Source organism: Oryctolagus cuniculus, chromosome 3, assembly GCF_051225735.1.
Source record: "Oryctolagus cuniculus isolate XC-2025 breed Fujian yellow rabbit chromosome 3, ASM5122573v1, whole genome shotgun sequence".
Lineage (NCBI taxonomy): Eukaryota > Metazoa > Chordata > Mammalia > Lagomorpha > Leporidae > Oryctolagus > Oryctolagus cuniculus.
In genome coordinates this window covers 160,117,638-160,131,497 of record NC_142869.1, presented here as the reverse complement: position 1 = coordinate 160,131,497, position 13,860 = coordinate 160,117,638, and positions in this window count along the sequence as shown.

The window sequence follows — 13,860 nt, the reverse complement described above, 5'->3', positions numbered from 1 at the left end:
TGGATTAAATTATGTTGATTTCTTCTCTAATTTTAATTATTTCTCTTCTTCTACTAGTTTTGGTTCTGGTTTGCTGCAGTTTTTCTAGATCCTTGAGATGCATTGATAGCTCATCTGTTTGGTTCCTTTCCAATTTCTTGATGTAGGCAACTAGTGCTATAAACTTTCCTCTTAACACTGCTTTTGCTGTGTCCCATAATTTTGATGTGTTGTTTTGCTATCTTCATTTGCTTCCAGAAAATTTTTGATTTCTCTTTTGATTTCTTCTATGACTCACTGTTCAATCAGGAGCACGTTGTTTAGTCTCCATGTGTTTGCATATGCGAGAATGTTTTCTGGTCATGTTTATTGTGAGTTCTGTGTGCTTCCTGTACTTGAATGTCTCTTTCTTTCTCCAAACTCAGGAAGTTCTCTGCTAGTATCTCACTAAAAAGGCCTTCAAACCTTTCTTTCTCTCCATGCCTTCAGGAAGTCCTAGAACCCGTATGTTGGTTTTTTTAATAGTATCCTGAAATTTCCCAACAATATTTTTGATTTCTAATTTCCTCTTCTTTTCTTTGGTTTGACTGTATACGTCCCTGTGCTCTGTCTTCTAAGTCCAATATTCTCTCTTATATCTCACTGATTCTGTATTTAAGGTTCTCAAATGTGTTTTTCATTTGTTCTATTTAATTCTTCATTGCATTTTGATTTCTCTTCAATATCTCAATTTCATGTCCTACTAAATTCTTCATTTCATTTTGATTCCTCCTTAATATTTCATTTTCACAAGAGAGATTTTTTGTCATGTTCTGCATGGATTCCAATAGTTCATGCATTTGTTTTTGATTACTTCTAAATATTCTTATCATAAATTTTTTGAGTTCAATTTCTTGCAGTTCTTCTATCTCATCATCTTCATAATCTTGTATTGGAATGTCATGTTCTTTTGGGAATGTCATGTTGTCTTCCTTGTTCTTGTTTCCTTGGTTTTTGTGTTTGTCATTTGGTATTGTGGAGATATTCTTTGGTTTCTTCTTTTATTTATTTATTCATTTTTTGATGTGGAGGCTTTTCTCATTATACTATAACTCTAGATTAAGTGGACTGTCTGCTTTTGCTGAATCTCTAGAGACTTGTGGTGGGTGTGGCCAGAGAGCTCTGTTCAGTTCTTCAGGGTTAAGGGTATGCCAAAGGTGACACACCCAGGTTTGGTGTGGTGAATCTTCTCTCTCTCTCTTTCTCTCTCTCTTTTTTTTTTAATTCAGAAGAGAAGTAATTCTGGTCAGCTAAGCTCTACTCCCCAATGGTGATCACTGCCTGAACGCTAGCCCCAGTTGGTATAATATTCGTCTGTTCTGTCCCAAGGACCACACAAAGGATCTGTACAGTCCTCAGTGTAAGCTCAGATTCCCCTGCAATGTCTCTCACCAGGTAGCCAAGTCACTCGAGCTTGTGGTGTCTCCCACTGAGACTACTCACATCTCAGCCACATTGTGAGTTTTCCCACACACCCTCAGTTTTTTTTTTTTTTTCCCACAGTCCAAGATAATAAGCTCCACACATTACTAGGTCTTAGTCTCCTGTTATTACTCCCCACCAGAGTCAGGTTTTTCTGCTTGGCTGAGGGCCAATGCAGCCCCAAGCTGGTGCAGCTGTTATGTATGTCCAAAATGGTGCCTGCTCTATTATCTCACATGCTTTTGTAAGGTGAGTGGAGAGAGAGAATTGTGTCTGTACCATCACTTTTATTCTTTTCTCTCCTCTAGTTAGACTGGTGTTCTTTCTCCCATTGGGCTTCAAGCCTCATTCCCTCTAGGCTCTTCCTGCCACTTTTCCACCAGTGTCTCAGGCTTCTGCAGCTTTGTCTCATCTCTCTTTCCAGTGCTGGTGCAGAGACTCTCAGCAGCTGGGGTCCCAAGCCATGGGCACCTGTGCCCTCCACATAGATCCACTGTGTCCCACTAATTCCAGAAGAGTATCCTCTGCCTTTTTTTCCCTAACTCTTCCCTGAGACTACACTATCTCCACTTTTATTAAACTATCTTTTCCTTGACTATCAGTGAGCTTCCTCCCTATTCTGCCATCTTGGAACCTCCCCATTTAACCTTAATTACTTCCCCAAAAATCTCTATATCAGGTTAGTGTTGTGGAGTAGTGGGTAAAGCCACTACCCGAGATGCCAGCATCCCATATGGGTACTGGTTCCTGTCCCAGCTGCTCAACTTCCCATCCAGCTCCCTGCTGATGGCCTGGTAAAAGCTGTGGAAGATGGCCCAAGTGCTTGGTTCCATGCCACCCATATGGGAGACCCAGATGAAGCTCCTGGATCCTGGCTTTGGATTGGCCCAGCTCTGGCCATTGCGGTCATTTGGGGAGTGAACCAGCAGATGGAAGATCTCTCTCTGTCTCTCCTTCTCTCTCTGTAACTTTGACTTAAAAAAAAAAACAGCTTTATCTCCAAATATAGTCACAAGGAGGAGTTAGGGCTTCATCATATGAAATAGGTAGAAACACAATTCAGTCCACAACAGGGACTAGTATAACCATGGATTCATTCCATAGTAAGAAAGAAATAGTTTTTAAAGTGTGTTCCTCTACTAATGGACATCACAAGATTGATGACTTACATATGCCACAGGAGTAAATGACTTTAAATCACTGTATAATCAAGGCATGATTGTATAAAATAATCACACAAGATCATTTCAGAAAAAATGTATTTCCAAGAGAGTTGCAGCTTGGTAGAACTAGATCCAATGATAGATTCCCCCAGGAATATGCAACTCTTCAAACCAAATAAACTATGCATATTTAATTCTGCATTTAAATACCAAGTTCTGTTTTCACTCTGGCAAATTGTGGTCATTAAAAATGAAAAATATGTTTGGATTCTGTAAATATGTTCCACTTGAGTTTTTAGACCAGAAGTTCTTTCCACAGAACAACTGTGAAAGCCTAAAGCATAACTTAAACATTGTTTCAGAAAACAAAGGTTGAACAAAATGGTAATTCAAGAATTCATAAATCATTCATTCCCATTGAAGCTATTATCTGGCCATCAATAAATTAGAGAAGTAATATGTTTACTTATTTGTTATACTTTTATTAAATTATTAAAATAATATTCTATCATTTGGAGTACATTTTTTTCTGCTATAGATTTTCATTTTGCTTTTGGATAGCATCCATATCCATAAAAGATTTTGTAGTCATTTTGTGCTGCTTTCCAGTGGCAGCACTATAAGACTGTATGAAACAATGAATGAAAACTGAACCCTCTGGCCTTAATGCCAGCGGGGAAACAGTCAAGATTGGTTTTACATTGTTCTTTCTGTGCTAACAAAATCTGGAATCCATATCTTATCTAGTTTTTAAAAAAGCACACAAACCACATTTTGTTTAGTCAATACTTATCAAATTGTTTATAAAGGCTTCCAAAAAAAAAAGAACTTTACATGTATTCCAGTGTTTTGAATATGAAGTCAACTGTCTATATTCTGAGATCAGCAGTTTCTTGACTCATTTTCTATGATGTTATTCAGCACATGATTTTATCTGCTCTATTCCTCCAGGACCAGTAAACAAAGCAGATGGCAGTACCCCTAGGAAATTGTCTTTATTTATTTAATATCTGGATGATTCTCATGCTGATACATTGAAACACTACAGCAAATGTGTTCACAAAGTTCTCAGTTGAAGAATAAACTTGCTTTGCTCTAAGTCAAAGTGGATCACACCAGATTGCCTAACAAAGGAAAAACAAAAAACACCCTGCTCTTGGACTGAGGCTTTCAAAGCTAGCCTTCTTTTGCTCAGGTTCTGCTGCTGGCCTCCCTGGACTCAACTAATGGATGGGATGCCCCCCAGACAAGAACATCTCTGCAGACTTTTGTATAGATATAGCATCTGATAAGACCATCAGGATTACTTACTAGTCCAATTCCATCATTTTATACACCAGGAATATGATGCTCAGACATAAAAGCAATTGTTCTTGTCTGTCTGTGGTCTCCTTTGGTGATCTGAAACAATGTGGAATTTGCATTGGCTACTTTCCTCAACCAATTTGAAAAGTCATTTACTGTTAGCACCGAGATGGGATTCCCATTGTAAGTTACTGAAATAAAGTTGCTTATTCCTGCTGCCAAGTAGAGTACTAGATTAATACATGAAGATTCACGCTTTAAAAAATAGGATAATTGGCTGGCGCCTCAGCTCAATACGCTAATCCTCTGCCTGCTGCGCCGGCACACCAGGTTCTAGTCCTGGTCGGAGCGCCAAATTCTGTCCCAGTTGCTCCTCTTCCAGTCCAGCTCTCTGCTGTAGTCCAGGAGTGCAGTGGAGGATGGCCCAAGCACTTGGACCCTGCACCTGCATGGGAGACCAGGAGAGGCACCTGGCTCCTGCCTTCAGATCAGCGCATTGCGCTGGCCGCGGCGGCCACTGGAGAGTGAACCAACGGTAAAGGAAGAACTTTCTCTCTGTCTCTCTCTCTCACTGTCCACTCTGCCTGTTAAAAAAAAAAAATAGGGTAATTGTGTTTGCATTCCTTTTTCTACTCCTTAGTCTCACAGCAGTTAAAAAGCATTCATTTGCATTGTTCTCATTCCAAAAACAAGTTGAACTGATAATCTCGCAGAATAAATTCAAGTCTGCATCCACCATAGTACTGAGTGGCTTTTCAAATACCACCCTCTAGTGTTACAAAGAGGCAATTTGCATTCTGGCCCTAGAAAATTTTAAATTATGTATTGGGGAGTCAGAATTGCAAATGACCCAGCCATTGACAGACTAGACCAAATAACAAGCTCTATGTTCTGCAATCCAGTCCTCACCAGGAAATAACTTGGTTCAGTTCTTTGGAAGGATAGCCAGATTTTAAAATTTAAAGTACATGAATAGGCCAGTGCCGCAGCTCACTAGGCTAGTCCTCCGCCTTGCGGCGCCAGCACACCGGGTTCTAGTCCCGGTCGGGGCGCCGGATTCTGTCCCGGTTGCCCCTCTTCCAGGCCAGCTCTCTGCTGTGGCCAGGGAGTCAGTGGAGGATGGCCCAAGTCCTTGGGCTCTGCACCCCATGGGAGACCAGGATAAGTACCTGGCTCCTGCCATCGGATCAGCACGGTGCGCCGGCCACAGCGTGGACCGCGGCGGCCATTGGAGGGTGAACCAATGACAAAGGAAGACCTTTCTCTCTGTCTCTCTCTCACTGTCCACTCTGCCTGTCAAAAAAAAAAAAAAACTAAAATAAAATAAAGTACATGAATAAATATGAGGCATTAATGCTGATTTCTCAATCTACCTGGTTGAATGCAATAGCAAAAAACACATGTGACCCAGTTCTCTCTGGTTTCCACTTATATAATACAACTTATTAGTAGTTAGGCAGCAACTTAAAAATGAAATAATTTTGACTTCTAGATTTTGAATATTAATACTGGACATAGACTCTTATGGAACAAATCCTCCTGTATAAATGCACTTATCTTCTCAACCCTTGATAGAATAAATATCAGTATAACATAATTCAGCACATCATGGAGTGCAATATAAAGTGCATCCATATTCTACTACAATGAGAACAGATTATAAAGAAACTAACACATGGGCTTATGTATATCATTATTTGTATAATAAATTGCTAAGTTGTGAATTTAAGACAAACACCATTGATGTGTTATTCAGATGAGAAATCACATCAAGCGTTTACATAATGCCATTAGATTTCATAGGACAGTTTTTAGAAATAACATCTTTAGTAGGTCCAAAAGCAATGTAACACACATTTTTGTTCTGTTATGTAAATACTATTAATTTATATAATCTAGAATGTGAATCAAAATGGGATAAACTGTATCTCAGTAATGCTTTCTTTCTTTTATTTATTTATTTATTTTTTTTTGACAGGCAGAGTGGACAGTGAGAGAGAGAAAGACAGAGAGAAAGGTCTTCCTTTTTCCGTTGGCTCACCCCACAATGGCCGCTGCAGCTGGTGTGCTGCGGCTGGTACATCACGCTGATCTGAAGCCAGGAGCCAGGTTTTTCTTCTGGTCTCCCATGCGGGTGCAGGGCCCAAGCGCTTGGGCCATCCTCCACTGTCTTCCCAGGCCACGGCAGAGAGCTGGACTGGAAAAGGAGCAACCGGGACAGAAATCAGCGCTCCGACCGGGACTATAACTCGGTGTGCTGGCGCCGCAGGCAGAGGATTAGCCTATTGAGCCACAGCACCATCCAGTCATGCCTTCTTTTAAAATGAAATGAAATGAAATGAGAACAGAAGCAGGTGCAGTGCAGATCCAGAGTCTGAAGAGGAGAGGTAAGGCCTGTGCTCTGGAGCTTAACCTAAAGGATTTTCAGTGGGTTCTTTTGGCCTTGTCTATGTTGGAAAGAGATGCTGACAAGGGCTAAAAACCCCTAAAATGGTCCTATTTTTCACCCTGATGTTCTTAAAAGGACATAGAACTGTGAAAGAACAGAAAATGTATTTGGGTGGAATGGAACACAAGTTGTGAAATGGTTCTGAAAAGACAGACATGATCCAGGCTGTTTAAAGGCCTTAACTCAGTGGGCTTAGACACTTAAGAGCCAAGGCACACGTGCACATATTTTTGCTACTCCCCAACCCTTGGTAAGCTCTGCTTTGGAATCACTCCTACCTAGGGCTTGAACCTACAGAATCTTAGGCTGATTTTGTCCCAGGGCAGCAAGTGTAGAACCTGATCATGAAAGAATGAGATGGATTTTTTTTAAATAAGAATATCAAATAATATACATACAGATGCTTCAGTCATTCAGACTACAAGCAACCCTTAATTCTTAGTGATTTGAGTTCTTGCAATTGACATGAACAGCACTTACTCAAAAATATCCTATTATCAGCTAATGAGCATCTTGGGAGACAACAGTGATAGCTCAAGTATGTGGGTCACTGCCATCCATGTGCAAGACCTGGATTGAGTTCCAAGTACTTGGCTTGGTCTTGGCCTACCCCTGGCTGATGGCATTTGCAGAGTCACCAAATAGAACGTCTGTCTGTTTCTGTCTTCTCGCTCTATCTCCTCCCTTTCAAATAAAATGAGAAGTAATTAATAAAAAATGTAAGTAGTACTTTATCTCCAGGACATTAACCTTGTAGCTTTTATTAGTCTACAAAATTTCTGTTGGAATTAGTTACAGATCTTTGCCTGGGAGGGCTAACATCTACTTAGTGGTTAGTTTAATGGTTATAATGCACATAACATTGCCTATCCAAGTGTCATGTATGACAGAGAAAGATGACTGCTTCTTTACCCAGCAAAGGTTAAATCAGAAATATCTTACAAACCCACCAAGCAGTTAACCCCACCATTCTTTGCTTTCATTGAGTTGATAACTTTTCCCAAATATGTTGATTGTATTAAAATATAAAAATTGATATTTTCTGGATAGCATTTACTATAACTGTAAAACTGAGAGGGGGGAAGTTTAAGGTAGATTTTGCATTGGAACATTTTTCTTTCTATATCTTTTTCTCTTTTTTTATAAATGACTTTAAACTATTTTTATTACTTTGATACACAAAAAAGTACTTTCAAGGCCCAGTATTATGCATAGCTGATAAAGCCACCACCTGCAGCACCAGCATCTCATACAGGCACAGTTTGAGTCTTGGCTGCTTCACTTTCAATCCAGCTCCCTGCTAATGTGCCTGGAAAAGCAGTAGAAGATGGCCAAGTGCTTGGGCCCATGCACCCACGTAGGAGGCCCAGAAGAAGTTCCTGGCTCCTAGCTTTGGTCTGGCCCGCCCTAGCCACTGTGGCAATTTGGAGAGCGAACCAGCAGATGGAAGATTCTCTTTCTAACGGTTTCTCTCTCTCTTTCTCTCTCTCTCTCTCAACTCTGACTTTCAAATAAATGAAACAAAAATCTTAAAAAAATACTTTAACAATGATAATGTATACTGAAATTGTGGAAATGAATTTGGTTTCACAAATGAATAATTATTATTCTAAAAGTAGAGCAAGCCTTCATACTTACCATAAAGCTGCAGTAATTAAGACAATGAATACTGGTGAAAGAGTAGACAACAGAACAGACCAGAAAGCCCAGGAACAGAGCCATATAACCAGAGTCAATAGATCTTTGTTGAAAGAGTAGAGTCAACTAATGGACCAAAGAGAGCCTCCTCAACAAGTGCTGGAAGAGCTGAACATTCACAGACAAAAAACAAATGTAGATGCAGACTCTACACTCCAAAAATAAAGCTGAAAATGGATCAAAGATTTAACTATAAAAACTCCCAGATAATACAGGAGTGGTGTCTGTTGTTACATTTTCTTTTTCATCTCTAATTTTATTGATTTGGGTCTTCTCTCATTTTTTTGGTTAGTTTGGCCAGTGGTGTGTCAATTTTGTTTATTTTTTCAAAAAATATCTTTTTGTTAGTTTTTTGGTTTCAGTTTTATTTATTCTCTAATTTTAATTATTTCTTTTTTCAACTGCTTTTGGGTTTGGTTTCCTCTTGTTTTTCCAGATTCTTGATGTGCATAGATAGTTCATTTATTTTGTGCCTTTCTACTTTCTTGATGTAGGCACCAATTGCAATAAACTTTCCTCTTAACATCACTTTTGCTATATCCCACAAATTTTGGTATGTTGTATTGTCATCTTCGTTTGTTTACAGAAATTTTTTTATTTCTCTTTTGATTTCTTCTATGACCAACTGTTCACTCAGGAAGATGTTGTTCAGTCTCCATGTGTTTGCATATGATGTAGAGATTCTTGAGTTGTTGATTTACAGCTTCATTGAATTGTGGTCCAAGAAGATGCATGGTATGATTTCAATTTTTTTGAATTTGCTGAGACTTGTTTTATGGCCTAACATGATCAATCCTAGAGAAAGGTCCATGTACAGGCAAGAAAAATGTGTACTCTGCAACTGTAGGGTGGAAGGCTCTATAGATATCTGTTAGGTCTATTTGATCTATGGTGTCAATTAACTCTGTTGTTTCCTTGTTGATTTTCTGTCTTCATGATCTGTTCATTGCTGAAAGTGGGGTATTTTAGTCCCCCATTGCTACTGTATTTGAGTCTATATTGCCCTATAAGTCCCTTAACATTTCTTTTAAATAGCCAAGTGCTCTGTAATAAGATGCATATACATTTATAATAGTCACATCTTCCTGTTGAATTGATCCTTTAATCATTATATAGTGTCCTTCTTTGTCTCTTTTAATAGTTTTTGTGTTAAAGTCTATTTTGTCTGATATTAGGATGGCCACACCAGCTCTTTTTTGGTTTCTGTTAGCTTGGATTATCTTTTTCCATCCTTTCAGTGTGCATGCATCTTTGTTGGTAAGGTGTGTTTCTTACAGTCAGCAAATAGATGGGTTTTCTTTTTTAATCCATTCAGCCAGTCTGTGTCTTTTATCTGGGGAGTTGAAACCATTTACATTCAGTGTGACTATTGTTAAGTCTTAACTTTGCCCTGCCATGTTTCCATAAATAGTTCTGTTTATGTATTTTGGATTTCATTTGTACTTTTTCTGGGTCATTTTCTGCATTCATCTGTTTTGTAGTGATGTGTATGTTTCTGTGTTTCTATGTGTAGCACATCTTTGAGCACCTTTTGTAGGGCTGGGTGAGTAATTACAAATTCTTTCAATTTCTGTTTGTTGTGGAAGATCAAAAGGTAGTTGAGTCACTCAGTTTCCTAACTCTCTTTTTATTTATTTACTTAGTTCTTCATTTACTTACTTGTTTTTATTTGAAAGGCAAAGAGACAGAGACAAAGAGACATCTTCCACCCTCTGGTTCACACCCCAAATGCCCACCATAGTCAGGGCTGGTCTAGGCCAAAAACAGGAGGTTACAATTCTATCCAGATTCTCCATGAGTGACAGAGACCTGAGTAAGTGAGCTATCAACTACTGCCTCCCAAGATGTGCATTTGTAGGAAGCTTGATCCAAAGCACAGCCAGGACTCAGGCTGAGGAACTCTAACATGGAATGCAGGCATCGCACATGACAAGCTGCACAAACTCTCCACCCCAACTCTCTCTTTATAGCATCAGTTCTCCTTACATCCTTCTTGTAAGTAATTTTCTGACATTTGGTTATATATAATAATGAAAGAGATGATATACCAATTTAAACTCTCAGAAGAGATAGTTACTAAGATGCACATAGACAGATTCAACAGATGGACTTTGGCAGGATAGCACTAAAATAGTTTTCCACAAGGTAGCTTACCACCTAGTTCAAGATCTTTGAAGTGCTCTTGGAGGCCTCATAAATGTCACTAACAGAATTATAGATCCTAAATAAATACCTTGTAAATCTCAAGCTAGCACAATTACAGGACAGCAATGATGGTGCTCCCTGTAGGAGCTGAGACATCCATCACTGGGTCCCTGATTTCACAACAGTGTTTTATACCACCCCTTATTTATGAATTAATTTTGAATCATTTCAGTCTGTAAAATAATCACAAACCAAGATTGAGAGCTGTGCAAGGCGCAAACCTAAGGCTCAAACCATGGCAGAGTGGAGTTCATCTTTCCAAAACAGAAAGTTAAACAGTGAACCACTATGAGACTTGGGTGTGGAATATTGTTCAAAAGAAATGTCTATCCTGCCATTTAAAAAGTTAAGAACTTTTCCTAGGTGATTTTTATTAAATTCTTCAATTAAAATAAAAATCTCTTGACCTGTAAGTTATTCAAGAACATCATTAAAATGCTACCTAGGAGATTGTCTTTGAAGTGAAGCAATATTAAACTGAGGAACATTCTCTTTCTAAACCTATGCAGTTCAATTTAAGGGACCCAGAAGCTCCCAACTCATTCAAAAATGATTTATAATTTTCTAATTAAGATGAAAAACACCTTGTTTATTTGGAGTTGAAAATGAGATTCTAACAGTAATTCAAAATGTTAAAGACTACTAATACCTTTGGAACTATGGGAAATAGTATGAGATCTCCTGCAAGGCTGAATAAAATATTCCCCAGGGGAAAGAAAAAATTGCGTGGGAAAAATAGGCTATGGAGGCTTAATAATGTTGAGCATAATATTGCCCAGGATAATCATATTTAATAAAGTTCTTATGGTTCTTTAGAAATAGTCTTGGAACAATCCAAAATAGTCCTACCTTAAAGAATACTACATTTTTATAAAGAGTTATATTATCACTAGCTACAAATGCATAAGTCTATGTCATTTTTCTCTACAATAATCTGCCAGCATATATATGTTTGTATGGTTAGCAATTTAAAACTCTTGCATCTTGTTCTTTATGTGTCAGTAAAAAAGATGTCATTCATAACCTTGATGCTAAAACAAAATGTAAATTATTACTTGCCACTGAAAACAGCAGATTATCAAATCTGTTACTGTCCAGTGTATCTTTTTCATGACAAAGTTACTAACATTGAAGAATATTGGGGTGAATGACAGTAAGGTATTCCTGAAAATGCACAAGTATACACACCATTGTTGACCATCATCATTTAAACTATAATGGTCACATTATAGTTATTACATTAATATTCTTACAGTTATTATTACATTATTATTATTACAGTTATTAAATTATTGCTTTAGAAGGGAATCTTTTTTTAATTTTTTTAACTTTTATTTAATGAATATAAATTTCCAAAGTATGGCTTATGGATTACAATGGCTTCCCCCCCATAACATCCCTCCCACCCGCAACCCTCCCCTTTCCCACTCCCTCTCCCCTTCCATTCACATGAGGATTCATTTTCTATTCTCTTTATATACAGAAGATCAGTTTAGCATACATTAAGTAAAGATTTCAACAGTTTGTTCCCACAAGAAGGGAATCTTGGTAATTCAACTTTTTTCCTAAGAGAGCATATTCTCTCTGATAAAGAAAGACAATTTCTCTGTAGTTTCTAAAAGTGATTTCTAGTCTGCCTCAGAATATACAGATGAGCAATGGAATTAGAGTGGTTGAGTTGAAAAAATAAAAGACTAGAAATGTAAAGATGCAGTAAGTTAAAAAGAAACTTTTAAAGTTATGTAATTTTAAAGAATGTATAAGGAACTATTAACATAAGTTGCCTTTCTGATTAGTGGGAATTGGAAATGTGGGCTTGAATAAGGAGTGAAAATTTTTTTTTACTTTAACTCTTTCCAAGCTAATAGTCTTAAACTCTACACATGAATCGTGTTTATAATAAAGTCAAAATTCTCAAAGCTTTCCAAAGAATATCTTTGGACATCAGAAAAAATGCTACTTTGGAGTCGGCATTATGGCATAACATGTAAAGCTGCTGCCTGCAATACCAGCATCCCATTTGGGTGCTGGTTTGAGTACCACCTACTCCATTTCCAATCCATCTCCCTGCTAATGGCCTGGGAAAAGCAGTGGAAGATGGTCCAAGTGCTTGGGCCCTTATCGTCCACATGAGATATCCAGATAAAGCTTCTGGCTCCTGGCTTCAGCCTGGCCCAGTCCCACCCTTTGCAGCTCTCTGGGGAGTGAACCAACAAGTGGAAAAGCTCTCGCTCTCTCTCTCTCTCTCTCTCTCTAATAAATAAATCTTTTAAAAAAAAAATGCTACATTCAGAATTAATTTGGATGTGAATAACAGCCAGTAGCAATTCCTTTGACATGTATCAAAAAAAATTAGCTAGATAGCCACTGCAAGCAAAATTGTCATTCTGCTGATTAAAAAGGGAAAAAAAGGGAAATAAAGGAGAAAGATTTTATTTGGCACCTGGAAGTTTTTCACAGAGTCCTTAGACCATATGTGGAGGATTACAGATGAAAATATGGCTTCCTAATGATAGCAGAAAGCTGCTGAACCAAACATGGGGCTACTTCCCTCCAAAATTTGTGTGTGCAATATTGCTCCCATTGTTTGAGACACTTTGCTAGCAGAGTACTGTAAGCAAGGGTGATAGGTATTCCAAAACTCTCACAATCCCACAGGAATTAGAGAAAAAGGATAACACATTACTGTGTTCTTCAGGTTTAGAAGCCATTGTTAGTGGATGATGTGCAGGGTGGCTATGCCTGGAATAAAGATTCTTTCATCTTCTGTATACTAAAGAATGAACTCATATACAATGATTGACCAACTTAAGTTCTTCACTTTTGAAAAAGGTTAATTTTGATGGAAGTCAGAATTGCTTTAACTTGTAAAAAATTGAGCAGATATCTATAGAGTAATAATACAAAACAGTAGTTTAATTGAAGCAATAAACCATGAAAGTATGCCTGCCAATGTACTCTCCATTCCAGGTATATGGAACTACTATCACTGAGAAAAACGTACATAAGTGTATACCCATCACATAAGACCATATTTTGACTTGTAAAAATCTTTACATAGGCCATATTTCACAAATAGTGAGAAACTGCTATTGAATGTACCATATTCTAAGCTCTTCTTAAATATTCATCCAATTCTTTTAACAATGCCAGAGAAGTACTATTGTTTCCACTTTTCAAGATAGACTACAGAGAGTTTAAGTGATTTGCTCAAGCCATTCACCTGTACAGGGAAGAGATGAGATAAGAATCGTGACTACCTAAGTCCTATGACGCAGTCTACTCTACTGTTTCTCTGCCAGTTGTGTCTCCCACAGGGTTACATTATTTTTTGGATGCTTTAGGATCTCAAACAACACACAAAGGCACCTCAAAAGGTAAGTGGAAAATGGAATTGGAAGACCAGTTTATTTTGGTACAAAAATATATCATCCTAAATATAAATTCTGACTGAAATAGATAACTCTCTCAAATAATTTACAATATCAAATAAAAGAGACTTGTAAACAACAAAAGATAATGGAATGCAAGACACATGAGACAGAGACATATGGCTGAAAGCATAGAAATTGAGAATATAATGGGGGTTACCAGAGTCTA